The sequence below is a fragment of the Leptonychotes weddellii genome, chromosome 16 (assembly GCF_054177405.1).
Source record: "Leptonychotes weddellii isolate Sample4059 chromosome 16, ASM5417740v2, whole genome shotgun sequence".
NCBI classification, from domain to species: Eukaryota; Metazoa; Chordata; class Mammalia; order Carnivora; family Phocidae; genus Leptonychotes; species Leptonychotes weddellii.
Window position 1 is genome coordinate 19334660 of NC_138384.1, and position 20252 is coordinate 19354911.

Consider the following 20252-nt stretch of genomic DNA (forward strand, 5'->3'; position numbering starts at 1 on the left):
ATTTTCCAAAGATGTTTGTGTATGTATATACGCAGTTCATATATTATTATTTTCATTGGTGTCATTTGACATGTAAGCAATCTAGAAATCAGAACATGAGTGTACTGGCAAAGATCTCACAGTTAAGCCGTCTCATGATATTTTCTTTAACTGTCCTGCTTTTGCTCTCTTTCAAAGATGATAATCTGCTGTGGGCCACTCATTTTTAGCTTGATTTATTCCATGACTGTTATCTGTAACAGGCATGGTTTCATCAATCATAGATTAACTCACAAGGAATTGTAATAGCTTAAAATATAATGCAGTGGTTTCAATTTGATTAGCACAAATCAGATTATAGCCTGTGAATAAAATAAGTATGTTTGGATTCCTTTAGGTATCAACTGTCAGCCCAAACTCTAAAGACAAATAAACAAAGACCCTCAAACCTTCAACCCAAAGGCACTTCTCTGCTCATTTCCTAACCTAATGGACACTAAAGGCCTTGTAATATCATTTTCATGCAAATGTCAAAGAAAAGACAATGTACTACCACACCCTTTGTTGAATTCCTACTGTGTAAAACTTCTTTTAGAAATTTCAATTATTTTTGGGGCGCCTGGGTGGCTCAGTTGGTTAAGCGACTGCCTTCGGCTCAGGTCATGATCCTGGAGTCCCGGGATCGAGTCCCGCATCGGGCTCCCTGGTCGGCAGGGAGTCTGCTTCGTCCTCTGACCCTATCCCCTCTCATGTGTTCTCGCTCTCTCATTCTCTCTCTCTCAAGTAAATAAATAAAATCTTTAAAAAAAAAAAAAAAGAAATTTCAATTATTTTTAATGTACAGGGCAAAACTATCAGAGAGGAATTGCAATCTCTCTGTGAATTCTGGATGATGATATTTAAAGGTTCACAGATAATAACCTTACCAAAGGATGAAGAATCAGAGGAAGAGGAATAGGTTTTAAACTCAGATCTCTAGACTTCAAAACTTAGGTATTGTCTTTCTTTTACTACCTTCTTCTACATAGTAAATCAAATATTCCTCCTATTGGCCGTCATCAGGCTACATTTTTAAATCTGTATTCATTTTTTTGGCTCATAGTCATCTGGGTGGCCCAGGCATTTTCTGTCCTTTTTACTGCTCTTCAGCAGAAGACACAATTAATAATCCACACTAAATTGTGTGACACTAGAGGGCATTACTATGTGTAAATAACATACTTAAACTCCTCTAAAAAATGAGTATTAATGTGTAAATAACATACTTAAATTCCTCTAAAAAAATGAGTATTAATAAATGAAAATAAACACATCTCAATGTAGGTCAGATCTGTGTGTATCTGTGTTTCCTAAAAAGCAGCATGACTGTATTCCTTTTTTGTTGTTGTTTCTAAAGGAAATCTTATATCTTACAAATATTCACATTTTAAGATGTATTAATTTTTTTATGTCTGACAAAATCTTATAGTTGAACATAAGGTTCATTTTGGTTTTATTTAATTGTCATTCAGGTGATCAGACAATTCCACAAAGATGAGAAGAATATCCTAAGAAAAAGCTAGAGGCAGTTTTTAATACCAACTCCAGGCTAAATCTTAGTAAAGGATAATTTTGCTTTTTGATAGTAGAACTAGCAGTTTGGTTGAATCTCTATCTAAATAGAAATTTAATAGTGCTTATTTCATGCTCATATGGTCAGGGTTTTGGTCCAATTTGTTTGTAATGAGTTAGAGTAACTGATGTGCTAATCACTGTTAGTTAATTAAAAGTGGAGTTTCCATTTAGCTATAAAACCCATTAGAGTGCATGTTAGATGACCTGATTCACATATTTGAACCCTTAAAATGAGAAGGAGGTGGTAGAAAATCTATTTGATATATTGCCAGAAGTGTCACTAAATTCCTTCAAAACAGATTTGCCCTGAAGATCAGAAGGCCTGGGTTCTATTCATTACTCTATTGCTGTTTTGTTCTGACATTTGAGTTTTGGTTCTTGAATCCTCAGACTCAATTTTCCAAGAGCAAAGGATGGAATAGGATTACATAATGTGTAGGCCCACTTTTTTGTGATTCTGTAGCCAAGATTCAAATGTAATTCAAGGGTTTGACTCTCTGCTCAGCCACTTTCTAGCTCTGTGATCTTGGGAAAATATATAATCACTCTGATCTTCATTAAGGAGTTAGGATGACACGAGGAAAAGCATGGTACTTGCATGGCATTGGTGCTCAACTACAGGTCATGACAATGATGAATTAAAAAAGAAGATGATGATGATGGTCAAGAGATATAAGGAGGAGGCGGGGCAACAGGATAAGGAGCTGAAGAGAGGAAGAAGAGTATTCAAGAGGGAGAAAGAAAGAGATGCTAGAGTTTATGTATTTTACTTGTATTATAAAATTATGAAACTTTAATAATATAAGTAATTTCTTAAAAAGAAAAAAGTCCTGGGGCGCCTGGGTGGCTCAGTCGGTTAAGCGACTGCCTTCAGCTCCAGTCATGATCCCAGGGTCCTGGGATTGAGCCCCACATTGGGCTCCCTACTCAGCGGAGAGCCTGCTTCTCCCTCTCCCTCTGCCTGCCACTCTGCCTACTTGTGCTCTCTCTCTCTGTGTCAAATAAATAAAATCTTAAAAAAAAAAGAAAAAGAAAAAAATCCACACAAATAGGCACTGAAACATAATCTAGTGGAGCTTTTTCTAAAACCTTATTCACAAGATTCTGCTAGCAAGTGTTAAGCAAACACGTATTTCATGGTGGACTAAGATTACTTAAAGAAAATGATCTACAGTAAGTAGGGCCTCCCAGAATTTCCAGAATATTAGTATATATAGTGATTCCTCCAGACTATTTCCCTGAAATGTCTGTCCTTCCTTCCTTCTTTCCTTTCTTCCTTCCTTCCTTTGCTCTCTCCCTCCCTCCGTCCCTTCTTTCCTCCCTCACCTTTTTTGATAGGGTGTGCGGGGAGGTGGAGTTTTGGAGGTCATACAGGCCCAGTACTCTATAGAACAAACATTAGAAAATATTAGAATGATGAAAATAAGTAAAGGTTTGGATCCTAGAAACCTGATTGGATGCTCACTCCTGTCATTTAACTATGTCACTTAACCAAGCAAATCCTTGTGATTGTGAGTGGGGAAGATGATCCCTTTTTTGAAAGACTATTTTGAGAACTAGAATCAACACAGGCAATGATATCAGCAAGCGATAGAGACTCAATAAATTAATGGTAATAATATGATAGATTCCAGGTGCGCCTCCTCTTGCTGAAGCACAAAATAGAGGAAATTGTGTCTATTCTCCCATTTTCCACTTGAAATCCATTTGCTATAAAACATCAAAGACTGATTCCCATATGTGGAATACTGTGGAAATACTTTGTTGTTGTTGATTGCTTCCTTCTTGAAATAGAATGAGAGGAAAATGGAATGGAAAACTAAGGGGAGTTTGATGCCCCAAAGAGTAAGATCGAGGGGGTGGGGAGAATACACATGCTGAGGTTAACGTTATTGGAAGTTAACTGATTCTTTCTGGAGGATGGATATCATTTGCAGTAAAGCAGCTGCCAAATGTGGTAAAATATCAGGATAGCTGGATCTGTCAGTGAAACAAGCCAATGGGAACAGACCTTATCCTGCAGGGGGCATGATTAAAACCAGAGCCATTTTCACAGATAATCCATTTATAAATCATGGTAATAAAATGGCCATCATGACAGCAGCTCAGTCACATTTTTTCACAAGCTCAGCTGTATCCAGGCAACCAAAACATCTGAACTCAGATGAAAAGAAAGGCAGGCTGGGGTTCCAGGAGTCGGGGAGCAAGATCCCACTGTCTGGTTCTCTTTTCCCATCAGAGAAGGTGATGTGCTGATGGCTAAAAGAGCTTTATATGACCCTGGTCACTACAGTTCACTTTATGTGCATGCCAGAATCCATGGACATCAGGAATTTAGGTGTTTCCCAACTCTTTCCTCAATCTAGCAACTGATAAATGGGGAACTCCAAGGCCCATTATATCCACGTCCAATTTTGATCCATTCCTTGCTGTGAGAGATTCAACTGATCAGCAGGAACTGGAGAGAGAGGAACATATGGCCGAAATCCAGGTATTCTCTACTCAGCTGTTTACATGTGTAATTGCAAATCAAGAGTGGCTGAGGTATTATGGAGAAGAGGTTCTAATAAGCATCATTACAATAACTATTATGCACTATAATGCTAGCAAAGTGTGTGTCTTTCCCTCTAAGGAGAGACAAGCATCGCTTTTTCTATGCAACCCATCTCTGCAAACTTCTGATGACTGAGCTGTCATGACTCAGCAGGGATTTAAATATTTAAAATAAAAATACATTTTATCAAAGCCTTTTTCTTTGTTTTTTTAAGCCCTATAATGCAAATAAATCTGTATAAATCCCATTACATGACTTGCTTTAATGGAAAAATCAAATATGGATTATTAAACATAAATTTATAGATATTTATTTCTATTTGTGTGTGCATATGCACATAAAAAAATGTTAGATGAGACTCTCTTCATCATGTCAATGAAGAATAATAATCATTACTCAGCTACATGAGATGAAGCTGAAAGTATAAAGGGCAAAGTGCTATGGTGAGGTAACTATTTAATATTAGCATTACTGCTATGAAAGACACTGCCATGGTTCCAATAGATCCTTTTACTCTCCCCCCTTTTTAAACTTTATTGAAGAATAATTGAAAAATATAATTGTGTATATTTAAAGTGTACAAGGTGGTGATATGATAAACCTATACATTGTGAAATGATTAGCAAGATCAAGATAATTAACATCACCTCATATTGTTAAGTTTGTGTGGGTTTGTGTGTGTGTGTGTGAGAGAGAGATGCTTAACAGGTGAGAATTCTTAATTCTTAAGATTTACTTTTATATGTAAATTCTAAGTGTACATTTCTACTTCTTGGTAGGGTAGGAAGCTTGCCCTCAGGCTGTCAGTAGTCATCTTGTCTTAATACAAGGAGAACTTCAAGTGCCTCGGGAAGCCTTCAACTAATAAATGATGAATACAGCCAGTTATCTTTCCATCTATTTGGAGCAATTCCAATTTTTCCAGGGAGGCAGTTTACATGTACACCTGTGTGTAATCCGTGCTGTCTCTAGAGCCTACCCGTGGGACTGAGCCAACATTTCCCTCCCTGGGATTTTGTTTGGTGCTACATACTTGTGTGATCTCTTCGTTACCACTCCCTGCTCTCCTACTATTATTCCTGAAAATTCCTTTGTGTTAAATCTACACTGCTGTGGATCCTTTCCTTGATAGCTCCTTCTGAGAAACCCAGCTTGGATATCTGGAAAGGAGGAGGAAATTGTTAGGACCTGAGGGGAGGTGGTCCTTAAGAGAGGCTCCCAAGGACTTACTATATTTCATGTATGAGATCTAGGAATCATCCAGTAACCAGAGATATAGCCCAGGTGAAAGCATCAAAGGCTAGATGGTTAGAGACCATGAGCTGGACAGAAATAACTACATTGATTACAATATTAATAATTCACAATGATAATAACATCCGGAAATGACTGAGGTTTTGGGTTAGGTGTTGTCCTAAGAGCTTTAATGCATTTTCCCCCTCATGCAGTACAGACAAAATTGAGGTGGGGCCATTACTCTGCATTTTACAGATGTGGAAACAGAGGCTTCCCAGTGTTTTGTAACTTACCTAAGGTCTTATAGTTGTGGACCTGGATTTGTGCCTCTATGTGTCTGACTCCTGAGATTATAAGCTTAATCACTATGTTATAAAATTTGCTCACCAGCTAACGTCGTCCCTGAAGAAGAAAAAAGTCAAGACCAAGTCTGATATGATCAAGCTGATGTGATAACTAGTTGTAGCAAATGGTGTATTTTAATGCATATCTCTGTGTCCCTTGAATGTCTCTTCCAGGGCCAGAAGAGTTAATGTCCACTGTAGTAGAAGAAGACTTTTGCTTTTTGCTTTCAATAAATCCACCCCCACACACCTCCCACCACCCTCCACACACCCACATACCCCCATTGCCCTATCTTCCAAACCTCAGTGGTGTTAAGCCGCATACTCAAGGCCACATGGCTGATAAAGGCAGGTTTGGCATCTAATCTGTATCTTCTGACTCCTAGCCCAGATAGATTTCTTTCCAAAAATATCATGCTAATTTAGTGTCTCATACCTAAATCCTGGGCAAATTCAGAACTGGCTTAGTATTAGACAGTTATCCAAATATAAGTTTCCAGTGTAGATGCCAAAGCCAACCCTCTATAAACCTCAACTTTGTAAAGGGATGGTGAGATTCAGCTTTCCTTGTCATGTACCTGCCAACCCTCTACCCTTTGGACTCAGCCTTGTTTTGAAATGCTAATTTAGAGTGTTTCAAGTAGGTATTAACCAAAAATTATTAATAAGTGCTTCTCAAGCTCAAGTGTAATAGGCCCTATAGAAGATACAAAATTGTTCATTCAACATATTTAAATGTGTCTTAAATGAACTAATTGCTTTTCCTGGGTGCTCAGCCAGATTTGTGGCTTTATCCGTTCTCTAAAGATTGGGAATCTGAAAGAAAAGAGGCTGTAGACCAACAGACACTTATCTCTCGGTGCATCCGCAGACAGGGAGACTTTAACATCAATCATTTCATAGAACTAAGGTCATAAACATAGTTCCTGTCCTCCTGAATTGAGCTCCCACCACATCAAGAGGATGAAAAATAATGTGTACACAAGATGGAAATTCAAAGCCACTGCATTCCTCCATTTGTGAGGAATCACTGAGACGACCCTCATTTCCACTCTGTCACTGCATTTCCCTGACATGCAGGGTCATTTAAACATAGTTCTCATAAGAATTTGCCTAAATGTTGCCCCTTGATTACAACCGATCATCTTCCACAGTGGGATGACCATTCACTTATTTTCTCTCAGATCTGCTCATTTTTCTCTACCTGCTCTGCTATGATAGCTGCAAATTACATTCACCAAGCAAACACCTGGTTCTGTGTAGGCAATGATGCCCTGGGAAGAAACTGGAGGATCAGGGAAGGGAAGAGGATAGCCTACTTCCCTCCTCTCTATGTTTTGGGAGGCATTGCTGATGGTGGGAATATATTTTCCATTATTGTATGCCCTCCCAGACAGGGGGCTCCTAGCATTGAGATTTCAAGCTCTCATTTGGTGGAACCATATCGTGGGCTCCAGAACATGGCATTTGTTCCTTTATTCCTGGAGTAGTAGCAACTTCTAGTTGTTGCTACTCTCCTGATTTCCTCACTATCCACCCCCCACCCTGCCCTTTTGGCCGTTTAGCTTCTCCAACGTATCTAGTGCCCCAATCACATTTTTCTATTGAACTACCTGTTGTGGGCTCATTTTCCCTGCTGTAAACTGGTTTCAGCCTCTTGCCCTTTTATCGAGTAGGTATGTGAACTGATTCTTAACCTTGATGTCTCCCCCAAATGAGCATAGCAGAGTGTCCATCCCCCCAAACACATCCAACCTTTATTTTCAGGATATTTGTGCTTCCTTTTTACATACATTTACATGGGCTTTCATTCCCTCATGCACATACATGTGACTCAATGAAAAATTTCCAAAACTTATTAATAAGACCTCATTTATTTGATAAGAATCCTTGAGGATGTAGAGTTTCAGCTCTGAGCAACAAAGAGAAATAGCCAAAAGGAACAACTGTAAGAGTCCAAGCAAGCACTTGTGAGGGTGCCTCAGGCACGAAGCCAGACTCTGCCCTTACTTTACACACAGTTCCTGTAAACGCAGATACCTCATTTCACAGAAGACTGAAGGGGGATTCCAACAGCCACCGAAATGCAGTAATAAGACTGATACTTGATGAAGAGAAAATAATTGGAAGCAAAACTTTAAAATTAACTTTAATATTCCTAAGGTCAAACAAATTAGAACCTTTTGATGTAGGAGAAAACACAACTGCCCATATATGTGAATCGTAATCCAATACCAGAATAGGGGCAAATGAAGCTAGTATATATGTAATGCCAGGAATCATTTTAGGGGTTAAACATGTGTTATTTCAATATTGGAACACTGAAAAAAAAAAAAAAAAACTATTAGGTGTGTACTATTCTCACAAGTTTACATTTGAGGAAAAAGCCCTTAAAGGCAAATACCGTCCACATGTCCATTACAAGGGAAAATACGGAGATGTAAAACCTGGTTGGTCTCATCCAAAATCCCATGGCATTACTGTTCTAGGCTGGAAATGGTTGTTAAGAATCAAGACCCTCAGATTCTTTCATCTTAAAAGAAACAGTTCATGTTTCTAAGTACTTGCATTTTAGGAAAGTGGTTAAGCATCTAATATATTGTAGAAAAACTTTCACTTACCATAAAGGAAAAATAAACTATTTTGAGACTTGACTGTTGGAAGCATTATACAGGCAGGGGGAGAAAAAGAGGGCATCTTGGAACAGCTCAGATGCACGCAGTGCTACGGAATCTGACAGCACTCCGTGTTACAACCCAATTTCTATTTGTTCTTGGTGACCGTTTATAAACCAGTGGTTAAGCCCTGGCTTTCCTATCTGTCTCTCTCCAGAAATAGCCACATTGTCTAGGATGGCCAGACTCAAAGCAGCCTCAGACGTACAAAAACCAATCGCTTCCTCTGCTGGTGAATGGAATTTAATCAGACTAGCAAACTAAACTGAAGTCACACAAAGGGTAATATGTGATGCGCTTAACAAGAAATCTTTACGCAACTGTTCCCATCAGTCAGACTTAGAGTAATAATACACTGCTATTTTTACTTCATCTTGGTTTCCACAGAAAACTTTAAAAGGCTTAGGATCACTGCTGACTGTCAAGAAGAGATGGTCTCCCACCCTGTGGAGGGACTCACTGCTGTGTCCATGACCCCACGGGGAGGGGGGGTCACTGACATGGCTGCTCCAAACAAGTTTACATTCATTTTCTCTGTGGTTGAAATAACAACCAGCAGCGTCACAGCTTAATGCCCTGCTTCCCTGCTTCTCTCTATGCCCTGATTCCAAGTGCCTCCACCCTCACTGGAATGTGTGGCGTTTATTTATTATTCAACATTTATTGCACATTTAGTCCATGCCAATTTTCGTGCTGGACACCCTGAGGATAAGAGGAACAAGTAACAGATGTACCTTTCAGAAGCTTGCAAAAAAAAAAAAAGGAAGGAGGCATAAGTTTAAGCCAAAATTGTGAAAATTATCTGATTCCTCTTGATTCCTCACTGATCAATCACTAAGCTTTTTCACTTTTGCATTAATATCTTTTTAATCTACGTATTTATTATTATACCTTCTGGTCTGGGTTATAACAGGTCCTTACCTGGACTACTGTCAATGTTTGTACCATCTTTTTTTTGTTTGTGTTATTAAGCTTTTATTTTTTATTTATTTTTTAAAGATTTTATTTATTTGTCAGAGAGTGAGAGACAGCAAGCACAAGCAGGGGGAGCGGCAGGCAGAGGGAGAAGCAGGCTCCCTGCTGAGCAAGGAACCCTATGTGGGGCTCAATCCCAGGACCCCAGGACCATGACCTGAAGCCTAAAGCAGATGCTTAACCGACTGAGCCACCCAGGCATCTCTGTGTTATTAAGCTTTTAAATTGAATTATAAAAACATAATAAAAAAGCACAAATAGCAATTGTAAAATACAGTGAATTATTACAATGTGAACTTACACATGTATCACTTTCTCCCAGATCAAGAAATGGAATATGACCAGTACCCAGAAGCCTCCCACACAAAACTTTTCATTCTCTACCCCAAAGACAATTCTGAATTCACACATGTAGATGTGGATTCAATTTTTTTTTTAATAAATGGAATAATATAGTATGTGTATTTTCATGTCTCAGGTCTTTTGTCCAATACTTTGTTTGTCAGATTCCTTAAATGTCGCACGTAATGGTAATTTGTTGATTTTCATCGCTGCAAAATATTCATTATATGATTATGCCATAATTAATTATCTAAGCTACTCTTGATGTACATTGGGTTTGTTTTCAGATTGGAGGTAGTACAAATAATGTTGCTATAAATTTCTTGCACATCCCTTTTGGTGCATGTATGCATGCATTTCTGGTTAGGTAATAAGCCTACGGATGAAATTAATGAGCCACCTGGTTATATGCACATTCAGCTTAAGTAGTAAGGACGATCAGTGTCTAGCAGGCACACTCCCATTAGTGGTATACAAGAGAGTTTAATGTCCATTTCTGCTCTACAAAAAGATCCTCTTTATTTACTTTCTGAGATGTAAATGTGACCATGTGATGGTGCTATTTAATGGCTTTTAATAGTTGTTTATTGTCCTTAAGATAATTTTCAAAATTCACTAGTACCCAAAAGATCTGCAGCTTCTGCTCTCACCAACATCTCCAGATGAAACTTTTTTTTTTTTTGAAGTAGCCTCTATGCCTGGCATGGAGCCCAAGGTGGGCCTGAACTCAGAACCATAAGATCAAGACCTGAGCTGAGATCAAGAGTTGGATGCTTAACCTACTGAGCCACCCAGCGACTCATCTACAGATAAATCTTGCACCTCTCTGCCTCTGATGTTCTTCCTTCTGATCATAGTGTTCCTCTCCCAGGTTCACATGCATGCGGTATGCTCACACTCCTCTGAGTTCACACTTGTCTCCCTTGAGATGTTTTTTCAGACCTACTTGTCTTACGTTGCTTCCTCCTTCCTCTTCCTCTTAACATTACCCATCACATGGCCCTAATGAAATCTTCCCTCATTATACAAGGAAGTACCAAAATGCATGATTTCCTCATTTGTTTACTTGTCTACTCTCTGTGTTCCTCACTAGAATTTAAGCTTCAAAGGAGCTGGGAGTTTCATAGTTTGGTCTTGTTTTAGTTTCTAGTGTCTAATAGTGCTGAGGATCAAGTGGGTACTCAATCAATGTTTGTACATGAATAAAGGAAACTTAGCATAGTTGTACATTTTCTTACTCCCTTCAAGTTGGTTCTCTCCTCTTTCTTTAACTGCTAACATGTACTCGTTCCTGTGTTCTTGGCTTAAATAGCATTTGTACTGGGACAATTTCTTTGACTTGCTGAGCTAAGGTTACTATACCCGTGTGTATGTTATGACAATTGCTCCTGAGCTTTGACTTCATATCACTTGGTGTACTCTTAAAAGATCAATGAATGATCCATATTCTTTCTGTTTGTTTTTTGCTTACGAGCCATAGTCACTCTTATCTTGTAAGCTCTGAAAGAGCTTGGATATCTCATTTGTTCACCAACAAATGCCTCATGCTCAGCACAGGGCTATACATAGACTTCCTGAGTCACAAAGACAGGTACTCAAATGCTGAACATCAGGTCAAGTGAAAGTTGTCCAGCAGCTCTCATAAGACTGACAACCTAGTGCTGTGTAAGAAGACACAATCAGGGCCAAGGAGGGAAGGACTAAGGAAACATTCATAAAGGTAATAATACATAATAAAAACTATATATATTATGTCAGATTTTGATAGTCATGGATACCTCAGGAAACAGAGCAGCCGCATAAACCAGTGGGGACACAAAAGTGGACACTATGTTTAGGCAAGAGTGAAAAGGCAAATCTAAGCACTTAACTTTCTTTTTTTTCACTTCTTGTCCCCAAATATATTTTTCCTTAAAGACTTCACTTTGTCACTATCCTCTCCATCAGCACCAGTCAACAGTATTAAATAGTTTTTGAGAAATTAATATCACACTCTCTGTGCCCCTAGCACACCAATGTATAAACACCAAGGCATATTCCCAAATGGCCATTTGGAATGGTGGTACATGACTTAGGCAAAAAATAAATAAATAAATAAAATAAAGGCTACTGGGAAAACACACACACACACAGAGCTTGCACACGGAGCTTGCACACAGAGGTTTCTTTTTACACCTCAAGCTACTTTGTATGGATAAATACACAATAATATTACCTAATATTTATTGAGCCCCTATACGTCATGCACTGTTATAAGACATCTAGCTGGCTAGCTAGCTATCTACTTTGTGGGGAGCATGATTCTGGCCTGAGCAGACATCTGATTGATTAATCACAACTTCATCTGAAAGTATTCCATATATTTATATATATATTTTGCTGATGGTAGTATCATCATCACCACCACCACTGTGTTTTATTGAGAATCTAGCATATGTCTGCTCCAAAGTAGTCTATTAGGATGGGGTATGGGAGGGGGAGGCAAGTGTGGAGAAGAGGCATAACATGATTCTATCAGATGATCTGCGTGGTGGTGGTGGTGATGGTGATGATGATGATAATGATGATGATGATGTGGAGCTTCAGGACAGAACTGCAGAAGTAGAGGAGAGAACTTCTCTATCAGAGCAAGTGATTATGGCAGAGGGAGAGGAAAGCTCTTTATCAAGAAATTACTTAAAACACTGGCATTCTACCTCAAGCAAGCTGGGCCAATCAGATTATATTTCTGGGAAATTAGGGTTATGAGTGAGAGCCTGTCAGTGAGCTTGGTTTTACCTGCTGAGTAGAGGCAATTTAATGTAGTAAAGATGTGCTACGTGTGTGCATCAACAGGGAAAAAGCAAAAATAAGAGTGTGGTACAGATTTAGAGAAGAAAAGAACAAAGATTAGGATAAGCTGGACTCTTTATGGCAGAATTCTATTTCTGAAGAAGCCCTGTATAACACTGGTTTTTTCAAAGAAATTCCAGTAGTTATCCAAAAAAGGAAACTCCATATGGCTTCTCCATAAACGGCATCATTTATTAGGAAACTGTGACTCAATGACTTCTCTGAAAGTTCTCTATGATTTCCGTGGATAATGGTAGAAAAGTCGCCAGAAATGTTATAAAAGAAAATGTTAGTGAAAAAGAAAGGAAGAAAGGAAGAAAGGAAGAAAGGAAGAAAGGAAGAAAGGAAGAAAGAAAGAAAGAAAGAAAGAAAGAAAGAAAGAAAGAAAGAAAGAAAGAAAGAAAAGAAGAGAAGAGAAGAGAAAAAAGAAAAGAAAAGAAAGGCAAAGAAAAGAAAAGAAAAGGAGGAGGAGGGAGGGAGAGAGGAAGACGGAAGTACAGGTGATGTCCAAATAAATAAACCCTTCTTTTTGGAGAATGACATCTTTTTTTTGTTGTCTGTCAGAAGGTAGCACTCAAGACTGGGTGTTCAAATCAGCCTTTGGAAGCTTAGTGTTCTCCTTGGAGCTCACCTTTATTTCTGTTTAGTCTAGCATGTGTGACAAGCTGTGTCTTACAAGGATAATCTAGATTTCCTTCTATTCTGAAAATGGGAAAGAGGAACTGTTGATATTATAAACTCTTTTCAAGATGGTCCTGAAAACATATAATCCTTTTTCTCATCTCTGGTACACCTCACAAGAGACTATATTATAGAATCTACAAGAAGCCTGTTTCAGAACCCAATGGTATTTTATAGAATGAATGTCCAACATATGAAAACAATTTAGTTTCATAATATAAAAAGCCAGATACTATTCACATGCAATGTAGCTAAGCTACTCTTCCCTTCTTGTCTTTCTCTTCTATAGTATATATATATATACACACACACACATATATATGCATATACATAAAATATATATACACAATATATACAGATATATAAAATAGCGGGCCTACTGCTAACCAAACTGACAGAAACCTGAGTATCTGTGTTTGTTTCATACAGAATTGGTGCTCAATATCAGTGTCCCTCATTTTACCTAAAGTCTGAGAAGGATGAAAAACTAGTAAATGTGTCTAACCAAAACAATTCTAATGGGATGAATTCAACTTTGAGCTACTCAGAATATGGCTAAAAGCACTGACTCAGAAGTGTACATCTAGCAGTATTTTGGCTCTGCCACTTACTAGATATGAAATGTTGGGCAAGATACTTAACCTCACTGTATCCCAGTTTCCTAGTAGGCTTCATGTATTAATATATGCAACTATTTAGAAGATTTCCTGATGTTGCTTTATCTTATAAATATTATCAATAAGTTTTATATTATAAATGTTAATTATTATTAGTGGCTAAAAATAAACTCTATTCATGCCTTTCATTTTTCCCCACATGCTTTTTTAGTAACTTGAATCACACCTTTCAGAAATTAAAAAAGTCTAGTTGCGTGTAATAAATTTTATTGTAGACACACACCATGCAATGAAACCACTGAACTAGATATTGAAGTTATAATGGTAAATAAGAAAAAAAAAAAAAAGAATTCCGCTTTTGTGGAAAAGGAAAGTCATGTGACTCCCTAGTGTGGCAGACATCTTCAAGGAGCACGAACAGAGAGACCAATTTAAGCACCTTGCCATGATCCAAGCTAAGATGACAAGCCCTGATCTAGCACTTCCCAAAATGAGGCATCCATACCACTGGGAAGCAATGGGGTAAGTTACAGGGTGCAGCAGAGGTTAAAAATAACACCATTTATGTAATGAGTCTCCTTCTGATTACCCAAAGTAGGTCTCACTTTGGAGGTGGCTACTCACACCTCTCTAAAACTTGCTAATCCCCATCTCAGCAGTCAGAGCCTACCTCCATGCAATGGCTTCCAGCTAGAATTACACAACTCCTTTTTTAAAAAAAACTGTAATTACTTTATGATTATCTTCTCTTTTCTGTCCTGAGATGGTTTTCCATTCATAATTGGAACATAAGGTTTCTTTTTAAATAATGGACTTAAATTTTTGAATTTAGATAAATGTAGTAAATAATAGTTTACCTGTTCCGTGGGCTAGGAAAACATGAAAAAGGTGGTAGTCAGTGGCCAAAACTAGGTGTCCGCTGGACAGCAGAGATTAAGGAACAAATTAATGTTTAGAATAAGCGGATGTTAGTGGCTTGTTTAGAAGGGAAAGGGCTACTGATGATCTAGTGGTCAAATGATTCTGAGCCTCAGCCAAACCTCCAGTTGGTTCAAGGTATCTCAAGAGTGAACCACCTGATAAATGCTGGCGATGGCTGCAGGTGGGAAGCCCATTTGAGAAATGTCTCCTAAAGCTCAACTACATTCTCTCTGTATTCAATTTCTTAACAAAGCCCATCTGCACAATTCTGTCTTTTTCCTGGCCATGTTTGGGAGAGCTCTATAGAATCAGCACCCCTCTCAAGGGTCTGAATAGGCATCACTAATTGTCCTATTAAAATTATGACATTTGCTGTATTATTCAACCAGGGTATCCTTGGAATATGGAAGGACTCCAGTGAGGAAAAAAAAATGCACAAGTTACCTGGTTTTTAATCCCTCTAAAATGCAACTTTCTGCCCAATAGAGAACATCATCATTTTATTTTGTTTTTCTGATAGCTCTCCTATTTTCTTTGCTGCTGGAGTAGGCTGGTATATTCGACTAGAGCAATGTCATTTAGTAACTAGAGACTTAGGGGAAAGAGAGATATAAACACAAAAAACAATCACTGTGAGTTTTAAGTTTCACAGAAAAATAGTATCTGTTCTGTATACTTCACAGAGTTATTTGGGAATATCTAACAAAATCACATAGAAAAATATTCCCAAGTAATTCTGGCGAAAATAAACAAACAAAAAAGCATTTTCTGTTACTCAGTGTTTAATCTACAATATTTCAGGGTTATAAGCACACGTAATAATTTATGATGAAATCCACAATCATCCAACTGAAATGCTTTCTCCTTTGGACAGAAGTTTCTTCCCCCAAGACAGCAACTCAAACCTTCTGTTGCACTCCTATGTGTCTGTATATACCGAGAGCTTCTCAACCTACACACACTGACATTTGCAGCCAGATAATTCTTTATTGTAGGGGGCTATTCTGTGCACTGTAGGATGTTTAGCAGCATCCCTGTCCTGCAGCCATCAGATGCTAGTAGGATGCCCTGGATGTGACAACCAAAAATGTCTTCAGACATTTGGCTGGTGGGTCAGAATAGTCCCTGGTTGAGAACCAATGCTATAGAGTCATGTGTTATTTCTCTCACTGTATTAAAGTTGTTTATGACGATATCAGTAGATTAGAAATAATCTACATGGCACTGAGGTCTATGCATAGTGGGTGTCATTTCTTTTGGATTTTCTAGACAACACTTACTATATAGATAGGCAGAAATTCCTGTTCATCTTGTCTGCATTTCAGGGAGATACCTAGTAAGGGGTTGATGCATAAAAGTCTCAGACACATTTCCTCAGTGACCAATTAATGACTGAACTCTTCAAGGTCGGCAGTACCTAAATAATTTTCAACTCAGCATTTCCAGTATCCAGCGCAGTGCAGGGGATTCTCAATGTTTTAGGGATGAATCAATGAATGAATGGATAGAAGGATGAATCGAGAAAGACAATCTCACATTCACAGGCCAGACATTCTCACATGTGTATATCTCTAATCTTCCCCTGGAGTTACTATGACTACAAACATCTGAGCTGCCAACTTTCCGCCTGAAACTCTAAACAAGATTCCAGGTGAGGAAGTGTCTTTGGCAGGAACCCAGCAGACCCAGCAGCAGCTCACAGGAGGAAATCTGCACAGACTTAAGTGAAAATCAGATTCATCCTAGCTGAACTAATCTGTGACTAGGAAAAAAAAAGAAATCATTGCAAGTCACCATGGTTGGGTAGGGACATGAAGGACTGAGATCAGAGGGTTTAATGCCAGATAGTTTCACAGAGGCAGTGTCCAGAACAGGTATTAATGGTGCTGTTGCTTCTATAAAGCTATAGAACAAGCTCCCTTGTTGAATCAGGGGCAGGACATTTTAGATCTAAAGGGTATCTTGGGAGAGAGGAAACCATGTGGGCCACCACAAAGTTTCCTCTTTTTGTTCCTCTCTTACAGAGAAATCTGACACTTCTGAATTAGATTCTGCTAGGAGCTTTATCAACCTCAGAAGATTTGATTGGCCTTCTTGGAAAAAGAAGGGTCATAATCTCCTGGAGAGAAATTTTCTACCACCATCTATTCAGCTTCAAGTCCTTATCTTCAGGGGCAATTTGATTTGGGACCCTGAGAGTTTCTGTAGCCTCTCTGTTCAAGAAAGTTTTAATTTCGAGGCTTCCTTGTTCCCTACTCAACTAAATCACACTCAAAATTTAGGATGTTTCTTAAGCAAAATAGTCTAAGAATCATTTCCTAAAGTCATACCAACTCTTACATCTATCAATATTATTTCCTATCAGGGCATCTCGGTGGCTCAGTCGGTTGAGCAACTGAAGCTTGATTTTGATGATCTCAGGGTTCTGGGATTGAGCCCTGCAATGGGCTCTGCACTCAGCAGGGAGTCTGCTTGAGATTCTCTCTCTCCCTCTCCCTCTGCTCCCCCTAACTCAAGTATGCGCACACACTCCCTCTCTTTCTCTCAAATAAATAAATCTTTTAAAAAATATTTCCTATAATGATTTTATTTATTTTATGTTATTTCTATTAGATTTAAATTCCTTGAGGACAAGAATAGTTTCTGAATAATAATAATAGTAATAATAATAATAATTAAGAAGAAGGAGACGGAATTAAAACTTTTGCTAGAGAATGCTATAACCTAGTCGATGACTACAGCATTTTGCCAAAAAAAAATTACATTTAATTTTCAACACAAATTTTTTTAAAGTTTTTTTATCTATTCATTTGAGAGAGAGAGAAAGAGAGAGCAAGAGCACAAGCAGGAGCAGTGGTGGGGGTCAGAGGGAGAGGGAGAGGCAGATTCCCTGCTGAGGAGGGTGCCTGATGAGGGGCTTGATCCAAGGACCCTGGGATCATGACCTGAGCCAAAGACAGATTCTTAACCGACAGCCACCCAGGCGCTCCTAATTTTCAACACAAATTTATGAATCAGATCCAGCTGTATATTTTTATGTCTTGAGTACTTCATACAGGCTCTGGCATAGTGATGATCACTAAGTACTGTTGCCATGAATTCATAAAAAAAGAAGTTGAAAAAGTAAGGTAAAGAACAGGCCAAAGAGTACCATAGATTGAGGTTCAGTGTTTGCTAATGGACATTGGAATTAAAGTATGAAGACCTGAATTTGAACTTCAGTTTTGTATCTTGTTTGAGAATTTACTTAATTATCCAAGTCCCTACTTTCTATATTAATGATTGGGGATCATGATATCCATGAAACAGAATGGTTGAGAGGATGTGGAATTCAGTAACCCAGTCTCTCTTTCTACTAATATTAATTTTATTAATTGTAAATATCATAAGGAAAATAATAAAGTTAAAGAGGCATTCAGATTAAAACTGGTTATTTACCTCCCTCCCTGACCCTAATCCCAGATTCTATGGAGTCTCCTTTGACAAAGATGCATTGGCCATATAATCATGGGCCTATTTATAGGCTAACTATTCTGTTCCATTGATTTATGTGTCTATTTTTGTGTCAGTACCATACTGTTCTGATTACTACAGCATTGTAGTATATTTTGAAATCTGGGATTGTGATATTTCCAGTTTTTTTCTTCTTATTCAAGATTGCTTTGGCTATTTGTGGTGTTTTGTGGTTCCATATAAATTTTAGGATTATTTGTTCTAGATCTGTAAAAACTGCTGTTGGTATTTTGATAGCAAATTCATTAAATCTGCAAATTGCTTTGAGCAGTATGGACAATTTAACAATATTTAAAATGAGCATGGAATATCTTTCCATTTGTACTGTCTTAAATTTCTTTCAACAGTGCTTTATAGTTTTCAGAGTAGAGGTATTTTACCTCCTTGGTTAGGTTTATTCCTAGGTATTTTATCATTTTTGGTGCAATTGTAAATGGGATTGTTTTCTTAATTTCTCTTTCTGCTACTTCAATATTAGTGTATAGAAATGCAGTGGATTTCTGTATGTTGATTTTGTGTCCTACAACCTTACTAAGTTCATTTATCAGTTCTAGTAGCTTTTTTGGTAGAGTCATATTTGGTACATATTAAATACTTAATAAACGTAAGCCATTGTTGTTAACATGATCACTATTAATTAATTCAAAAACATTTTTTGAGCATTTGCAATACACAAAACATTATTCCTAAAGCTGAAACATGGTGACCAATAAGTCAAGCAAGATACTTGCTCTGTGAAGTCTGCGTTCTTGGGGGAAGAAAAATATTAACACATTAATAAACAATAATAAATAGTATAGTGGTAAATATAATAAATAAAACAACGTTATTGTTAGAAAAAAATGGAGAGAAAGGGTAACTAGGCTAACATAGATTGTGTTATCAGGGAAAGCCTGGCTAAAAGATAACATTTGAGCAGAAGTATGAATAGTACCAAGACTCCCTTCTGGAGAAGATCAGGAGACAGAACATTCCAGGAAGAGAAAGCAGCAAGAAAAATTTCCCATAATGGGAACTACCTTTTGTTTTGTTTTGTTTTCTAGAATCAGTAAGAATGTCAGTGTGCCCTAAAGAATGACCAAGGGAAGAATGATGAAAGATTTGGGAAGATGAGCAGGGGCCCCACCAAGTAGGGACTTGTAGGTTATGGTAGGTGTTGATATGTTATAAAATGTATAAAGCATATACAGTTATATATTTATATTTATTTAACCAACTGAGCCACCCAAGCGCCCTTTTTTTTTTTTAAAGATTTTATTTATTTATTTGACAGAGAAAGACACAGCGAGAGAGGGAACACAAACGGGGAGTGGGAGAGGGAGAAGCAGACTCCCCGCTGAGCAGGGAGCCCGATGCGGGACTCGATCCCGGGATATTTATATTTATTTAAATATGGCACCGGCTGCTGTGGGGAGAAAACATGGGGGGTAGAGAGAAGAGTGAATGAGAGACAAGCTAGAGGCTATTACGCTATTTAAGGAGTAGGGAAGATTTGAAGTAATAATGAAACAAAGTTCATTTACAGGTTTTTGTTTCAGCAATTTCTATATAATGGCTTTATTTACCAAAATGGGGAAGACTACAAGGAAATAAGTTTAAGAGATGGGGATAGAGGATAAAAGGTTTGCTTTTGGCCACGCCAATGTTCAGGTGATATCTAAGTAGAGATTTCCCTTAGGTATCTGAATTAATAAATCTAGTAAAGTTTAGCAAAGATGTTAGGGATAAAGATATGGATTTAGAGTCACCAGTGTTGAGTAGGTATATGAAGGTATGAGGGCTGACAGAACTGAGATGTTAATGATAATAAAGATGATTTGTGATAATAATAATAATATCATAACCTATCCTGAAAGACAAATTTATATCACCTCCCATAATCTCCATGCACAAAACCATTTTGTGAGATAGATCCTAGGTTATTACTAGCTGAGGTCACTAGATAGCAATTCACTCTTGCTCACCATTC